Raw genomic sequence first — 18,160 nt, forward strand, 5'->3', positions numbered from 1 at the left:
GGGGAAGGAAAGAATTGAGGTACTGGAGATAAAAATCTTGGGTTAAAGCAGTTTTCATGCTCTGAATATTTGCCTTCTTTTCCCTATCCTACCAAATAAATCAGATCCTGAACTAGCCAACAGATTTCTGTGTGTTTACTTTTATCAGATGGGGAGGAAAGGGGCATGATTCCTCATCAGTATGTGCTGTGCCAGCAGATACCCTAGGGTTGACCCAATTATTCACAGAGCAAAGTGCTTTATAGCAGCAGGGTTTGTTGATAGGTGGATGACCATACCTGAATGAAGGACAGTTCTGCTGTTATAAATACGTCCTCACTAGCAGCTGGTGTGGTACGTGGATATCTTATGCTCTACCCAACTCCAACGATAACAGCCCAAGAGATACTTCCAGAATTGGACAGAAGCTGAAGCTCATGTAAGTTCCCATTGCCACTGAAAGCAGAGGGCTCCTCTACCTCTGACCCATCCTTTGGGCCATGGCAGTGCTCACTAAGCAGACATGGGAGCAGCCCCTGCTCAGAATGAGTTCTACAAAAAAAAAAAAAGGAGGATTTGTTTGCTTCCGGACCAGCCCCCTAGTCCAGCCGACTGTGTCCATACACAAGAACTGATGGCAGCACATTGAAAGGGACAGAAATGCATGAAGTGCAGCCTTAAATCAAATAAAGATAAGCAGGGAATCTTAAGTCATTAAATAATGCTGATCAGTGAATGAATATGAGCAAATTCCTTTCTGTTCATGACAACTATCCATGCAGAAAGACAAAAATGTGTCAGATAGATGTTATTTACAGCGTGGAATCGGTTCAGTTCTAGTTAAGAGGCAGCTCATATACAGAGTAAGAGAGGAGTGATAAGACACATTAACCCTTGAATTAGTGAACAGGATGTTTCAATTTTAGTTTGGTTGAAGCAGAAACAGAAATGCTTAAGCTGCCATTTTTTTGAACGCAGCCCAAGATGTGGGCGGTAACAAAGCATCAGAAAGGTTGCAATTGATTTGGAGCATATGGCAAAACTCTTTGTCAAGGAAAAGGATGGAAAAAGTTGTTTTGTTTGCTGGAAGAAAAATAAATGAGACGACCAAAGCAATTCAATCTGCTGAGTGTGAAATGCATTAGGAGGATAGGGGTGTTGCACAGCTGAATGCTGTGCTGTCACTGCCAGACACTCCTCTGCTGGCTCCAGATCCTGGAGCTCTGAAGAAGGTCTGGCAGCTCCAGCCCCATCTCGGCCTGAGCCACCGCTCTCAGGAGTGTGTTGCTCCAGCCCTGCACAGACAGACAGACAGCAGCCAAGGGAGACTTTGTAGGTGTTTTGAAACAGAAAGAAAAAAAAAAAGTATTTTGAAAAAAAATCGCAGGGATATACTGATCCTTAGCTAGGGATGGCATTCACGTTTAAAAACTGCACATTTGTAGTAAAAAATTCAAAGTTTTTCATGTGCTCCCAGACTCCTGCATCACCAACCCAGCCTCTGCCACTGTGGACTTCTTAGTAGTCCTCCTCCCCACATACTGCCATCAGTACAGGCATCAAGTTGGCCTTGGTAGGCTTTGCTAACTCTTTCTACCTACCTTAGCACACCTAATTTAATCACGGGCTCTGTCTTGCTTCCAGTGAAAGAAGATAATTGCCCTCCTTTCTCTGTTTTGGAAGAGAAGGAGGATCTGAAAGTTATCTAAAAGTGAAAACTAGTCTATAAAGCTTTCTATAACTCCTACATGCAATTTACACTACTATTAGGGAACCACTGTGCTTTGTGAGGTAAGTTAAAATTTGTTAGCAAGTGAAGTCACGGAGACAAAGCCACTGCAGAAGCCAAAGCAACCCTACAAATTTTATTGCTCCAGATGGGCTGCTTTGAACTTATTAGGAATGAATGAAAAGGGATCAGTTATTCTGTCATGCAGGCTTTGGATATTTGACCAAACATGTGCTTTGAATGCAAAGGCAAAGGACATTGGTCATGATTCTTTTGCTTCTTCATAAAATTATATCTACATAATAGATATAGTTAATAATAACAAAATAGATATAATTGTTTTGATGTCATTGCAGTTGCATGTGATAATCCCTACAGATAGCGTTGGTCCAAGTGCCGTGAATGGTAGATCATAGCTTGGAAATCAGTGTACATGTTGAAGTAGTACCTGATGAAGTAGTACAGGACAATACCTCAGGAAAGAGAGACAGATGTCAGCCACATCACAGCTCGTGAATGGATGACACTGAGAGATGTTAGGAATCCTAAAAGTATTCCCTTTTCACTCCTTCATGAGGGTTTTGTGTTCCAGCCACTGGGCTGGAAAGTTATTTCTGTGGACATTCTGCTGCCTGAATGTCTTTACCCGCTTTGCTCATAAAAGGCTTCATCTTCCCTTGGATTTAAATCTTTGCTGCTGGGAAGTGTTAGACACTTTTGAGGAATCCATGTTTACAAATGAATAGATAATGATGGCAGAAGCCATTGCAACAATTCCCTTCTTTAACTTCTGTAAAATCCAGCTGAAGAATTTCATTTTAGCTCAACCAATTTATCTCCGGCTTAAGCTTATGCAGTTCTTTCTGTACTGTACCAGCACAAGATGCTGGCACACATCTTCTGAAAAGAGAAGTTTAAATCTTTCCCAGGGCAGGTTCAAACTGGTAGTGAATTATTTCTGCAGGACATTGCCTCTGCAGCTTACCTCAGAAGCAAAGAGGAAAACAGGTATTGTAATTCAAAACAGACAAAATACTGGGGGTTATTTGCCTTTTTTTTTTTTTTCATTTTTTTTCCAGTTTGACTGAAAAAAAAAAGGGCCAATCTAGTTCTCAAAAAGAATAACAATGCCTGCATCTTTGTCTGGCATTCAGATACACACCAAAATCTCAGACAAAAAGCTTACAACAGCCAAAGAGTCTATCATTGTGCTCCAGTTACCATGAAGATAGCTGGGAAAACAGCTGTGCTTTCAGTTCTGGTACTAGCTGGAGGGTCGTTAAAATTAAGTCCATAATGAGATTTTATGATATTAAAATGTATTTTAGGTAGTTAATACACAATTAGGACTTAATCATTTGAAGTACTTCATCCGCTGACTAACTCCATGCATTGCTTTAAAATGTGATTCTACTTCAAAATGTGGTAAATAGGAAGGAAATCATGGATGCTGATAACCCTATAGTGATGATGTTAGTGCTGATTCTGTCGTGTTTGTTGCTTTTTTGTTGTGTTGAAAGGGGAGTGGGCAAAGAAGCTGAACACTTAGTTGTTAGCACACCCACATATTGCTTTTCTAACAATACATTGTAGTTGTCCAGTTCTTTTCCTCAGACCACCTTGTCTTCAGAGAAATCAGGACTAGCCTATCCTGTGTCTCTGAAATGCACCCGTGGTGGATGAAGATAGAAAAACGGTGCCCTGCTGCCAGGAGTTCACCCGAGGAGGCTGGCAAGGGGTTTGTTCAAGGCTGCTTGGCATTAGCAGCAAATCAGAGAACAAAGACCAGAAGAATGCCTGGCTCTTGTGGGTTTTTGTTTGTTTGCTGCATTAAACTCAAACATATATTTACTGGAAAGGTGCTCATATTACTTCATTAGCAATTTCCATATGATCTTCTTAGTTTTCCTCCTGCTTTTCATTAGGTGCCCACAACAGCTGGAAAACAAATAACAGCTCCTGAATGTTCTCTTATGTACCAACGAAGAATTGAAATACCAGGAGAACAACTCAGGAATGGTATTGCTGTCATCTAGCAGACTTAGCTTTGAAAAGGCAATGCTGGTTAGTGCCCTTTAATGGTAGGTACTTCTCAATATTACCCACACATCTGACCGACATAAATAAATACAAGCCATTTCTAAACTTACTTGATATCTTAATTGTTCTAGAAACTGACACCTACTATAGTAAATAACCAATGTGACCACAAAGAAAACATCATGGCTGTTTGTATTTATGTATTTATAGAGCATATAACTCAGTGGTATGCAAATATTTGGTTGCATCACATTGCCTATAATTTAATTTATAACTTATATTGCTCATAACATAGCCTGAGCTCTGGTAGATAATCCAGCTGAGCAAACTGTTCTGATCACAGTGACTCATAAGAAAGAGGCCTCCAGCAAGCAACCAGGTGATGGAAACACAGAGGCAGAGCAAGAGGCTATTTTTATTGTTCTGAACAGTTGGTTTTGCTTATAATTTCTTTAGCTGACAGAGCTTTCAAAGTGCTCATTGACATAATACAGAGGAAACCCAAACTACCATTCATAGAGTTTAAAAGCAATTACTCCTAAAGCAGGGTGAAGTCTAAAATAGTGAAGAACTGAACTGTAGTCAGGAGACATACATATGCTCTTCTGTATTTACTAGACTTTTAAAGTATGAAACTCATGCAAAGATTTATTTTTTATGCAAAAAAAAAAAAAAAGATACTTCTAAGAGACAGATGATTAAACACTTCTTTCCAGACAACAGTGCTGAGAAAAGGTTTACCTTAGAGTTATTGGGGGTTAGGTATCTTCATAAAAAATATCAGCAGAAAAAGAATCTTTATGGGTTCAAACCGTATTAGTTAGAATTAATGTGTACATCTAATTCTGAGATCCCCCGTTATTCTAATCTTTACACCACATGGATGAAGTTTTGATGATGTACCATCTCCTAGCTCAACTTTCTGCCTCATTTTAGTACTTGTAGAGTGGGAGGCATGATCCTCACCCGGCTCTCACATCAGGGAGGTTCATAAATTCATTGACAGATCTTACATGCACTGAAAGCAAGCATCCCTTGAGGTCTAACTCCCACTTCTGAAAAAATGGCAATAGAAGATTTTTTCCACCAAACATTGACAGTCATAACCTTTCCTGTCAATAGCACTGGGGCTAGGTGCAAATCTTCCAGCTACCTTCCCTGTGTGATTAGCCAGAAGGATTTGTCACAGCCTTTCAACACAGCTGCAACTTGTGTTGAAAGGTCATCCAGATGGACCATTCCCATCTCGGGGTGGGAGAGCAAATTCCTTGACAGGACCCTCATTTGATCAAAGGAGGGCTTTGTGTGTCTTGTGTACCTTCAAGAGCTCCTAGACACCTCGGTGGTAGAAATGAGGATGTCAACAGCTTGCTGGTAGCTGTCTGTGCATGATATGTTTAATGACAGGTGAGCGTGGGGTTAGATTGCGTCAAGTGCATAAAGACGAACAGACTATAAAAGAGAGGCAAAGGGCTTATCAAATGTAAGAGATCTGGTGTTCTTGGGGCGAGGTGCGCCAGGAATTTGGCTGCAAGGCAAGTGCAACCACATCCCCCTGCACGGTTCAAAGGCATCCAGGGGATGGGAGCTATTCGTGTGATGGGGGCTGCGCAAGCCAGGCAGAGTAGAGGTTGCCTGAACATGTACCTCAATTCTTCATTCCTGGTTTTCATAAGTTGGTATTTTTCTGACTTTCTAAAGACTTTAAAGACTTTCTAAAAAGGCACGAGACATTATCAGATAGTCATAGCTATGCTCCAAGAAAATTCTTTGAAGCTTAGTTTCCTACTTTTCTCCAGGCAGAGAGAGAAACACAATTGACAGAGCTTCGAGACCCATTAGGCAGCTGTAGCTATCATAGTTTTACAGCAGAGATGCTATGGCAACTAGTTAAATATGAAGGAAGCTATGCAATCTCCAAGTGATTCTTTTGTTATTTATAGGAGTGGGGGCTGACATATTTGGGGTTGCTGATATTGCTTCCCTTAAAGGGACAGTGATACACTCTAGCTGGGATAACCACTGTACGACTTGGAAACTTTGAGCTAAATCCTGCAACAAATGCACCTCTAGTTCAAGCAGAGCTATTCTGATGACTGTAGGCCTTCCAGATCTGCTGTGCTTGTCCGGGTTTTAGGGCTCTTGTCAGGGACAGGCAGAATTAATCAGGGTTTCCACCTGGGTATGTATCAAACAAGTCTGGACTGTCTACCAGTAGCTCATATGAAGAATTCAAGTCTGAACATCTTTAAAGAACAGGCTAACCCATGATATTCCCATACACCTAATCCTAGGCTTCTTCTTCATGCGCTTCCTTTGTGTCTATCCTTTACTGGTCTTCTAAATTCTACCCACTAATACTAATCATATGCTTCACCCCCTTCATTGCAACTATGCTTAAATCTCCTACTTCTTTCAAGTGCCCGAACACCCTCTGTTACTTTGTACTCTTAAATGTTTTAAAACCATAGACTTTTCCCATGCAATCCCATCTCTCTGTACTGGTTAGGGTTAGATTGCGTGCAAAACCAGATTGCACAGCATAACACACTGCTTTTGGGTGTATTCCAGCCTCCACGGTGGTAGGAATTTTCCCTTATGAATTTTCTGTTGGGCATCCAGCATGCTGCTGCTGCTCTACTGCTGCTGTAATGTCACTGTGATTTCCAATAATAAGATTGAGCACCTTATCTTTACAGGACTTCAATGCTAAATGTTCCAATTTTGTGGGAGCAGAAAGAGAAGATATTTTTAAGATTTATCATGAGGAATAAGGCGACTTTTATGTTGAAAATGATGCTGCAAAAGAGCTTAAATTAAATGACAGGATAGACTTGCTCTTACATAACAGATAGATAAACAATATCTGAGGATTTCTTAAGTTCAGCTTTGAAGTGAGAGGTGATTCAGGGTCTTATTAGATCAAGGAGTTAATTTTTCAGAATCAGTGACCTTTACCCAGCTGAATCTTGGAAGAGAATACTTGATTGTGCCAAGGTTCATTAGAGTTGGTTAATTATCTTCTAGTACATTTGCAGCATATGATAAGCATGTGAATTTAAGACACCACTATAAAATGGGTGACTGTGATTAAAGAGTTCTGTAGTTTCCTCTAAATGAATAGCAAGGGCCAGCTGGTAGTTTGCATGCTGTAAATGAAGTCTCACTGGTGAAAAGTCTCTGCTGATCTCACCTTTGTGTTTTCTTTTCCACCCCCTCCATGAAACACCTCCCCTTCTCCTTACTTACTAAGAATGCAATCTTTCCTTCCAGACCTCTCCCAGAATCTTGTTTCTCTAATATTATCTACCAGAAGCAAACTTTTAAAATGGAAGAAAAGTACTTAGATATTCACATTCTTTAGCAGCCCAGCTGGAAAATGTCACCTTTGTCCTACCTCTCCCCTCCCTCCATTTTCTTAATTTCTTTCACTGGTTGTCTAACGTCTAACACTTATGCTACAATCCATTCCAGACACATGGCCACACTTGACCTGTTCTGATAAACATCAACACATTACTGAATGATGAGGGTTATTTCTAATAATGAATAAACAATGGAATTACTCTTGCACCTTGATTTTAAGAGTCCTGGAGTCATTTGCCTGATAAGACTGGAAAAGAAATCAAACATTCATCCAGGTCCTAATGTTCTGCTGATCAGCATTTTCACATCACCCGTGAAATAGCTGTACCTGGCCTCTCCGCTCTAGAGACACCTGATGTGGAGACAGCCTGACAGTGGTGTGAGTCAGAACTGTGGTTTACATATGAAGCCACATAGTGTTACTGGGGCACAGAGAGTAGCAGATGATCGTGACAGTCAGAAAGGAAAGGGTCAGACAGGCGCAGCTCCATAGTGGAGATCCTTTTTCCCTGTAAAGCTCAAAGAATTTACTACTGATTTTGCCAAGTGTGTTCTCAGAAGCAAATAAACTGCTGTAATATGACAGTGCCTGGACAAATTAGGAAGCCTTATACAAGGTGGGGCTTGTTAGCAGTAATTTCTCCTTATGTGTGTGAGTAGTTCTTTTAACTTGAATTATAATCACTCAGACTACTGCTTCTGCCTTTGACCTTTGTTCCCATCCTTCACACTTTTTTTGTGGGTCACACCAGTAGTCAGCTGAGGCATTGAGACAAGATTTGCCTATAACTTTACTGTGCAAGAAGTAATAACATGAATCAAGGTCTTCTGAGTCCCTGATCAGAAGGTCCAGTCATTTCTTCCACAGCTACTTCTTGCTTTCCCTGATGATTAGAGTGCTGCATCTTCTCTGTGTATTAAAGTCATTTCTAGATGACCTATATCAAAGAAGGATTTTGTATACCTGAGCTATGGTGGTTCTGAGGAATCTTAGAAGACCCTCTCTAAAAAGTTTCAGGGATGTGTGACGCCTGGTACCTAAACTGTGTGTACCCACCTCTGGGAAAGGAACCCCTGGTGCTGAGTTAGGTGTCCAACACAACAAGCAAGCAGGGGCAGATGTTTAACTTTGAGGTTGGCAACAGGCATCCCAATATACAAAGCACTGAGCCATGCGAAAAGAAACCATGAAAAAAAGGATGTGTCTGAAGTTCTGTCTCTTAATTTAGTAGTTTAACTCAGCTATGGAGGTAGCTTTTGTGAGACAGAACCTGAAACTGGCTCTTGAGCTTCGACATCTCCGTCATGCACTTGAACACAAATATATGAAGTGGAAGAACAGCCCCTTCCTGCAGCTACCACTTGCACAGTCAGTTTCTGGCCATCCTCAGCCTCAGGGCCATTGAACCTGGGGCTCCCTTTCTGCAGGACAGCCAGTCATCAGGCAAAGGACATTCCTGGTGGACACCTCCAATCCTCCTGTTGAGATTAAGGAACCCGCACTACAAAACTGAGTCCAAGCTCTTAATCCCTAGGCAGTTTGGATAAGCTTTGACTCACTTGCCTCAGATAGCTGGGAAATTGTCTTACATTGCTCTTTATATAGTTAAATGCTGTTGTGGAATGCACCATCAGTGGCTGTAATTCAGGAATTGTAATTTACTGAGTTAGGAGGTCTGGTGGTTTTCGGTTGGTTGGTTGATTGGTTGGTTGGTTGGGGGGTTCGTTTTGGTTTTGTTTTATATTGTTTTTGGTATCCACAAATTTCCAGCATGACCTTGACGATCACATCAATTCAGGTCAAAAAACTCAATGCTTTAGTCATTAGCTATCACAAAAAATTGGCATATATCTATATATCTGTACTCAATTTGTGGAGTCCAGCATTTACTCATTTCTTATAAGCAACAAGCAGGCAGGTTTTTATCTACTTTCTTATTTTTTTGTAACAGTGCTGACAAAACTTGCTAGTTTATCCTGGAGTTAAACTGAGATTATAACATTTTTGTACATTATAGGAAGCCAAATAATGTTGGCAAAGCAGTTGGAGATTCTCAGATGCATCAAACTGTGTATAAATGCACATGGCTTAATGCACGTACCTCAGCTAGTACTTTTAACCTTATGAAAAATCTACCAGTCTGTGACATGGGTGTTACCTTAGGCATCTGAAGTTCACAATGCAAAGCCTCTGTTTCTGAATCTGTTCCAGGAGGATCTAGTGCAGCCATGACTTGAGACAAATGTTTTGATTATGGAAATGTATTGACATCATCTCTGTGAGGAGCCAAAGAGTAATAGACAGTGCCACCACGCAGGACATAGCAATGTATCAACAATATAATTAATGATTAATGTACTATTTATATTGCGGTAACATTTACAAACCACAGCCATAAAGCAAGACCCAATTCTGCTGTACGAACACCCACAAACATGATTTCTGCCCCAAAGATTAAAATCTAAATCAGGAAATATGCAGATTTCAAGATCTTGTAAAGGAAAAAAATGTCAAACCAATGACAATAAAAGACCACACAAAGGATCTCATTTATACTGCAAAATGAAACTCGTGGATTGCTTGCAAGAGAAAGCTACTCTCATATAACTTAAAAGAGATTTTGTACCAACATAAAAGGTTATGTAGGTAACCTTATTTCAGAATATTGGTGGTTAATTTAAGTAGAGATAATGGTTTGTCTAAGTACTTGCCTATGTGGTGTATTTTTTTCTCATTACCTTCATATAATTAGCTAATGAAAAACTTGATACAGTTTCCTCATGTAGACACCCAGAGGGAGTACTGCCCAGGGAAGCAATTCCATAACCAGTGCATCCAATATTGGCATGCTGAATTATGCTCCAGAGACTTCCTAATAACACACACATAAGCATCTAGCTTAGATATCTGTTTTATTAGCTCCATACTTCCATGTCCTCCCCTATGTGTCCACTCTTTCTGCCCAGAGCTTGTGTCCAGATGTCCAGTGGCCCACCTACTACAGTGGTACAGCTTTGCCTGGGCAATACTTACTCTTCAAGTTAAATTAGGGTGGCTTTCTCAAGCCATCCTTATGTGGTCACATAAAGACCACTGCTACTTGGTGGATGAAACTAAGAGAATCACATAGTGCATAGGAAGCACAGAGACCTTTTCAAACAGGCACAGAATGACGTGCCCTCAGCTCACTTTCTAACTGATATTGAGAATTGAGATGGATCAAGAGAATGCGAAGACCAAAGCTCTGGCAGCTGTTCAGACAGGATATAACAGCAGAGCCAGGGGCAGCTCCAGCTTGGCAGGAATTGCCCAGATGCTGGCACGCCACTGAATGCTTTGGATTCCTGGCAGGTAAAGCACACGTACCTAGCAAATAGCCAGCTGAATGCAGAAAGGCTGCAGATAAGTGAACAACATATGTCGTGAGGCTCGTGAGTGGAACATATGGCATTAAATCTCGTCTCAGGTGTCTGCAGTGGGACCACTAGTTTTTGTGCAGCTATCTGGGTGCCATGTCCATGGCACACGGCAAAGAGCTAGGAAAGGAGCTGGACCTGTTGTTGCTTGTGGCTGTCTGGAGCTGGAGGGCACTCAGCCACCCTGCAGGTGCTTACAGCCGCTGAAATTCTGGACACTGGAATTATCCCTCGTTAAACTGTCAGATCTCAGTCCTCAACAACCTCTTCCAACACATCATCACACGTCTCTCACATTCCTATGGCTCCCTCCATTTCCACCTTCAGGCTCCAGCTCCTCCACCCTCCTACCTTCAGGTCTCCCAGGAGACCCTAGGTCTCCCAGCCTGGCTCTGCCACTGCCTTGCTCTTGTGGCAGCTTGCTCAGCTCCTACTCGCTCAGCTTCTGGTCCTGAGCAACTATCTTGAGCATTTGTCCTCCGCACAGAGCCATATGGGCATGCTAAATTAGGAATTGCTGAACTGTTTTCCATTATTTAGTGTAGATGTGCCTTAAGATAAACAAAATTAAAATGTGTCTGCAGAACCAAAAGCGCAGACACAATCATTCTGATGAGACAAGTATTTACAGGGATCTATCTGAGATAGTCTTTGCTTAGTATTGCTGTATACTTTGGCTAGAAGAAATCTAGTCTTTATGAAGAGCATTTCTCTGACAAATGCAAAAACAAGGAGTGGAAAATTTGGACGTGTTGTTCACTGTTCCAGATTTGTATAAAGATCCGTTATAGTTGTAGCTCATAATTGCATGTCAGCAATGGCATATTCCTGTCTGTGCTACTTAAGTCCCTTAGTAGTCCCACAACCTTGCCTGACAAAACAGAAACCATATATTTTGTCCCTAACACCTCCCACTCCTTGATTTTCAACAGGGATCTTTAGGCAACACATTTGAATTAATCCATTAGTGATCTTAGACAAAAAGAACTCAAACATCAAACCTCACACTCTCCATATGAGGATTTGCTATATACATAGTCTAGAATTACAATTAGCTACCACAGTTAACTAACAAGATGGTAAATTTCTGCTTGTCCCTTTGGACATTATGAATGGTGAGGCTGGAATTCCATTTACTAATTATACTTCATCGATGCCCAGCTGCACTGAATGTCCTGTCCCGGAGTTCACCTTCAAAAATGCACATATATTTTCTGAACTTTTAGAGGTAACTCCACTTCAGCCTACCATGGAAGGAAAACACAGCATACCCACATAGAAGTGCTTATTAGAAAATGAGAAAAAAAAATCAAAAAATACACAGATACAGTGAAATCACATGCCTGAAGATGTCCTGAACATTTAGTACACCTCATGTCTACCTATGACCACATGAGCTTAGGTACCCATTTTTAAAAGCAGCTACAGTTTTTCTTTGTATTTATGCCCAGCTTGAATGTTTATTGCATAGCATGAAGTTGAAAGGGTATTGACAGAAAATTTAAGGCAGTGGCTTGGATATCAGATCTGAATTCTTTGTCTCGCTCTCCCAAGCCTTCTTTAAATAAGTTGCATCATCTTTGTTCTTCGTTCTTTCCCATCTGCAGAACAAGGAAAACAAATCCCAATTTACATTGGCGTTATGAACATTGATTCATTACTGTCTTTAGAGGAGATCAATCCACTGATAAAAGGTGGAAGAAGAATGCAAAGTATTTCTATTACACAACTGTGAAAATGGGGATACTGCCAAGGTCTGCCCTGGCTAAAATGAAAGCTCCAATGCCAACTGCAGACCCTCTGGGACCTGGAAACTGGATGGCCTTTGGTTATGTGGCAGGATTTGTGAATTCTGATCAGGGCAGGAATAATATTTAGCACTTATGAAGAGTTTCTTTAAATCTACAGTTTCTATTTCTCAGTGACACAGTGCTCTTTAGTGTCTAGCTTGTCACGGTTGCGTGATTTGTGCTGCAAAGAAAATGTCTTATCTCTGCTGTATATTCATGCTGGCTTCTGTCAGTGGAAGTGCACAAGGTACTCAAGGCCCATAAGTAGTCCATCACAGTTCAATGGCCCCTTTTATTTCTTGCTATCAAGTCCCATAAAGGTCTTGTGAGAGCTCTTAGATCTTTATGATGTTATGAAAGTCACCATAAAAGGAACATTTAGAAAGAGATGACGGTGAAGCCAACAAGAAGAGAAGCTTTATATCCAACACTCACCCCAGTGAGGGTCAATGCAGGACACACAAGTGTGCAAGCCAAGGGTAAGTAATAATACAGGGTTTGTTTTACAGAAATAATATGTCCAGCTCTTGGATTGTGGTGACAGTCAGCTGTGCCTAAGACGTATGTGATTCCTGCTGTACTCCTGATCTATATCAAACATACCATTTATATGTTTGTAAATATTAGCAAATATTTTTTTTCTTTATTTTTTTTTCCCTTACATGTGCAAGAATGTAAATTTAGAGGCAAAATTTCCCAAGTGCTTTAGCCTCATGGGTAAAAGCAGTAGCAGGTAATGAGAATACGAGCAACAGTATTTCCTTATTTAGTGGAGTACCATTAGCAGGGAGGGTAGGCTTCTGTTCATTATCTGTGGCTAGCCTTTTGATCCTACTACTGTCTCACCTCATGGGTTGGTCCTTCAACACTATGCACCGTATTTCCAGTGTGTACCTCCCTTTTGGCATCCACAATATTTTGTAATGATTCCAGGCCTCAGGCAATGGAGTCTGCTGGAGCACCTCAGAGGGAATTGGCTCTTGACCTGATCACAATTTTTCCACCAAAACACATTTTCCAGAAAATAACTCTTTTTCACTTTTTTTAACTTCTTGGTTTTGTTATTATTGTTGTTGTTTCCTGGAGACACAATGCTACTTGGAAAGCTTTTGTCAGAAGTCAGTCAAGTTGGCTGCCTGGCTAATGGTATAACTGCCTGATGGGCTCACAGCCTGGCCAGCTTCTTTGGGAACTGGCCAACTGCTTGGCTTTCTTGCTTGTAGCTGAGCAGGTATGTTGGCTGGCCAATGGACTGGATATCCATTTTTTTTTATGGTGACTTTCCATTTGCTGGAAGCTGCTGGCACTGGTATTTTGTTCAAAGCATAATGTTAGCAACCTAGAATTATACACAAAGCAGAAGATGCTTTTGTTTTGTTTTGTTTTTCTTTTCTTCCAGCCACCACTCATCACCTGGAATATGCAGCATACAGCTATGCCCTTGTTCTCTTTAGAACGTTACATCCAAGCAGAAAGGTCTTGATATGACTTTTGAGCAGATTTTGTGTTTCAGCTTGTGTCTAAGGTTGGTGGCAGTAGACTGCAGTCATTTTCCAGTGTGGTCTAAAATACAACTTCATTTTATTGATTGATTGATTTGGGGAATAGTAAAAAAGATGAAAGCCACTCTAAGCTCCCCTTTTCCCTCCTTATCTTGTGATCTATCAGCATATTTTAGAAAGTCTCCTGGCTTAGATTTTTGAGATTAAGAAAGTATTAGATATTTTACTCATTCCTACTACATGTGAATGCATGTGTTGGTCTTGTCTATTTTTTCTATGTAACAAAACATCAGTGCCCCAAAGGCACTGGTCATTTATCTAATTATGCCAGCATTCTTGACGCTGTCTTGAACTTTTCCAGAGAGACTTTTTGTGCATCATCAGCAACACATGAGACAGCATGCCTTCTTAGATCTTTTTCAAGTAACCCCTTACAGATTTCCTCTATTTGTCTTCTCTATACAGTTCCTTCAATTTTAATTTAGCTAAATGACAATTGTGGTTGACAAGGAGTACAGAAATGTTGTATTTTAGAGGCTAGAATCATCACTGTATTTCCAACAAATTTGTGTGAATATTTTTTTAAGGAAATATGACTCTGTATATCTGAAGTGCATAAATGGCTAGTAACAGTTAGTTTAAAGCAAATATTACATTAAATTTGTCTTTCCAAGCCCATGAATATATTTTATATCTAATTCGTGTAACAGTCTTGTATTCATGCAGGCTACTATATACTGCGTACATTCAAAGAAGTTAAAACTAAAACGTTTTGACCACAATCCATCTTCTTGGATCCTCTGAGCTTTCCCATGCCAGACAATATATCTGGCAGGCATTCTTTCTCCAAGAGTTTGCAAACAAATTACTGGAGCTAGACAAACTTTCAGCAAAGTGTGTTTGGAATATTTATCCTAAGGTTACTTACAAATTCAGTTTGAAATCATTAGATAACTTGGCCAGAACCTGATCCTCCTCTTCTTTTACCACAAAGATAAAGGAGGATGTAACAAATATCACATTTATCTGACAGCCTGGGAGTAGAGCATTTGCCTGGGCTGTGAGAAACCCAGGGATTAGTACCACAACTCCGCTTTGCATAAAATTTTTAAATATTACAAAGGGAAGACCACAGAAAAGTATCCAGGAATGTGCTTCCACCTGGTGAGTGATAAACTCCCTGGAAGGCTGGAGCTCCAGTCCTTGCTCCTATGAATAAGCAAAGAGAAGGTGCATTAGCACATAACTGGAGAGCTGCTCTTTAACCATATGTGCTGATTATGCCACTCAGCTGGGAAATGAGTAATGGAGACACAGGACAGAGATGAATCTGAATCGCTCATATCCTACGTAAGTGGGACAGCCCTTGAGACACGGAATAAAGGGGGAACTGCCTCCCTAGAGGCAGTTCCTAGAGCTACTCCTTCTCTCCATATTTCTACTTCTGTATGAGTTCTTCAAATGAAATATTTCGTCTCAGCTGGAACATGACATGTCAAATTAAATCAATTTCTAATTTTTGTTTGGCAAGAAGATTAGAATTATGTTTGATCCCAGCTGAATTTCCCCCCAGATTTTTATTTAACTGCCAAGCCACAAAACCAATTATTTGGACAGCCATCTAGTAGAGGTGTCTGATGAAAATACTCACCAAAAAAATTACTGAAAAGCCATGCTGATTTTCTCTGTTTCTGTGAATAGATAACCTCATTTCCAAACAAATATTTTTAACTATTTACCTTCCCTTTGGCTCCCACATTCTTGTAAGATTTCAAGGATAATAAAAAAATCCATACGAGGCTTGTCCTTTTCTCCTGTGATTTTCATGCTCAACATGAGTTACCAGTCTTCAGAGGCTAATTTCACCCCATTTCAGCTAAGGTACAGTAGATGACCACAGGCATAATAACAGACATAGCAATGCAAATTAAGCAGAGAGATTTAAACATTCTCTAGAAGGGGACTCAAATAGTTCTGTGATTTTTTGTTGTTGTTGTTTTTTCAGCTGAAGGGGCAGTAGGCACTAGCTTTGGGGTGGTAGTTGGAAGCTGAGCAGTGAAATTATTCTACAAATTCACATACCCCAATGATTGGCCTCAGATACTAGATCTTACTAGCAGCATGAATTAATATGGTTGGGTTATTAGAAGCACTGCCTGGGAACTGATGCAATAGCTCTAACAATCCAACAACTGCAAGAAAAGTGGGTAATTCAAGCTTATATTGGAATTATATCTGCTTCCTCAAACCTCTAGTGCTCCACCTGCATTGCAAAGCTGACCATCTGCCCAATCCCTTTGTTTAAAAGACTGACCTCAGGAGTTGTTTCAGATAGTTACACAGATTAACTGAGCAGATGGTTTTATATAAACATCCACCCAAGTGGTTAACATATGCTAATCAAACCAGCAGAGCTAACAGTCATGTGCCTGCATCTTTTCCCATCCAGAGTGGCCAGAGGTCTGTTCTTAAGAGTGGTGCAACTTCTACAGTGCCCTGAACAGGTACCAACATAAACTCTGGTTTAACAAATCATTTAAACATGTGTTTAAATATCACCGCAGCAATCAGATTTGAACCTTGAGTGAAGAGCCTTGTTCAATTAGAAGAACACTGGAATATCTATGAGAAATCAGATTGAACATCCAGCTAGTCTAAGCCCACCTGAGACAGAGGTCAGGCCAGCGGTTTATTATGCAGGCAGAAGAAGCATGTAGTAGGCAGATGGAAATCCATCTGCTCCAGAGTGGCCTAAATAATGGGGTATAAGATCACAGATACTCTCCTGTGTCTTTCATTTAGTTCCTAGTCTCCCTTTTCCAAATCATTTGCCTTATTACACATACTTTTTTTTTTTCTCTCTCCTGTAACATCCTCTACTCTGTGAAAATATAAGTCTTCCCAATCTCTCTTCCCATGAGAGTTTCTGATTCTTATTATCATGCTTTTCAATGCCTGGACAACCTGCTTGGTACCTGGCACAGCAGAGTGCCTCCCTACTTTTGGTTCCCACTGGTAAGCAGAGGGGTCAGGGAGATGGGTGGAATTTTCTGGCTCCTTTTTGTCACCATGTGTCATCTTATTGCTGCAATCTTTGATCCTAAAAACAGTTTGTAAAGAAACATGGAAAGGGGTTTTGAGTAAGGTGTTCATTAGCGATAGATGTAACTTGAAGGGTACAGGGACCCTGGTAAATAAATAAGGTTTGGCTTCTCTGATACAACTATTAAAATTACAGATAGATCAGCTCAACAAGGATGCACAGTTTCAGTTCATTTTTCAGTGGTCTCAAAGCATATGTTGAAACTCTGAGTAGGGTTCCAGGCACATTGAGATGATTTAAGTTTCGGCTGCCTTAATCTTAATCTTCTCCTCTCCTTTCTAGCCTTGTATTCCCTTCTTCTTCCTTATGTTAGAACAAATATTTGTGTGTCTGCAAGATGACCTGTTTTGTGAAATGACCTGGTTTAAAGATAATAATTTTAAACTATTTTTATTTTTACCTGTCTATTTATTTATTAATTTATTTACTTATTTATGAAACTGCCAAGGCTGCTTGTGGGTCTATGGACTATTTGCATCCTTTTCCAGTGGCACATGCGGCAGAATAGGCTTTGAATTCACCAGCTACAGAAGGATGCAGGTCTCCCATTTCTTCTACTGAGCTGTGGGAAGATTTCACCTTATAAGATTCCCTGTTCTACTTAGTGGTATGTCCAATTAATTTTCTCTTAGAAAGTGTTTGGAGCTGCACTGCATCTGCAGAGCAAACTCTTAAAGCCCAAATCAGACCATACTTTTGGCTAGAGGCCACTAGAGTGGGAGAAGCAACGAACCTATTTATAATAGGCATTTTCTCCATCAGAATAATGTCAACAGACAAATTACCATAACCTGACTGAACCAGCTCAGTCCTCGAGCAAGTCAAAGCCCAGATTGTATTGGGAGTGTTTGTTTTGCCATTTTTTAAATAAATGAAGAAATCAATGGTGTATTCATAGCAGTCAGCAGAGCAAGTAGTCAGTTTAGATGGACAACCCCAGAACCATTAACGTTGGCACTAAGTGACTGCAGTTCTGGCTGGTATGAGTATTAATCCTACCTGGGTAAACACAGATTTGCCTGAGTCACAAATTTAAGCTTTGTCAGCTGCCATGCTTTCATCTACTAGTTTCAGGAATGTGGTTTCTGCACTGGATCCATCTGGAAATTACCCCCAAGACAGATTGCTTGTCAGGATCTCCTTTAGGGCTTGTCTTCAGTGCTAAAAGCTGCTTTTTCTATCTTTAAAAAAAACAAAAAAAAACAAAAAAAAAACCTTAGGGTAACTGATGTAC

The sequence above is a fragment of the Anser brachyrhynchus genome (assembly GCF_964034855.1).
Source record: "Anser brachyrhynchus genome assembly, chromosome: 3".
NCBI classification, from domain to species: domain Eukaryota; kingdom Metazoa; phylum Chordata; class Aves; order Anseriformes; family Anatidae; genus Anser; species Anser brachyrhynchus.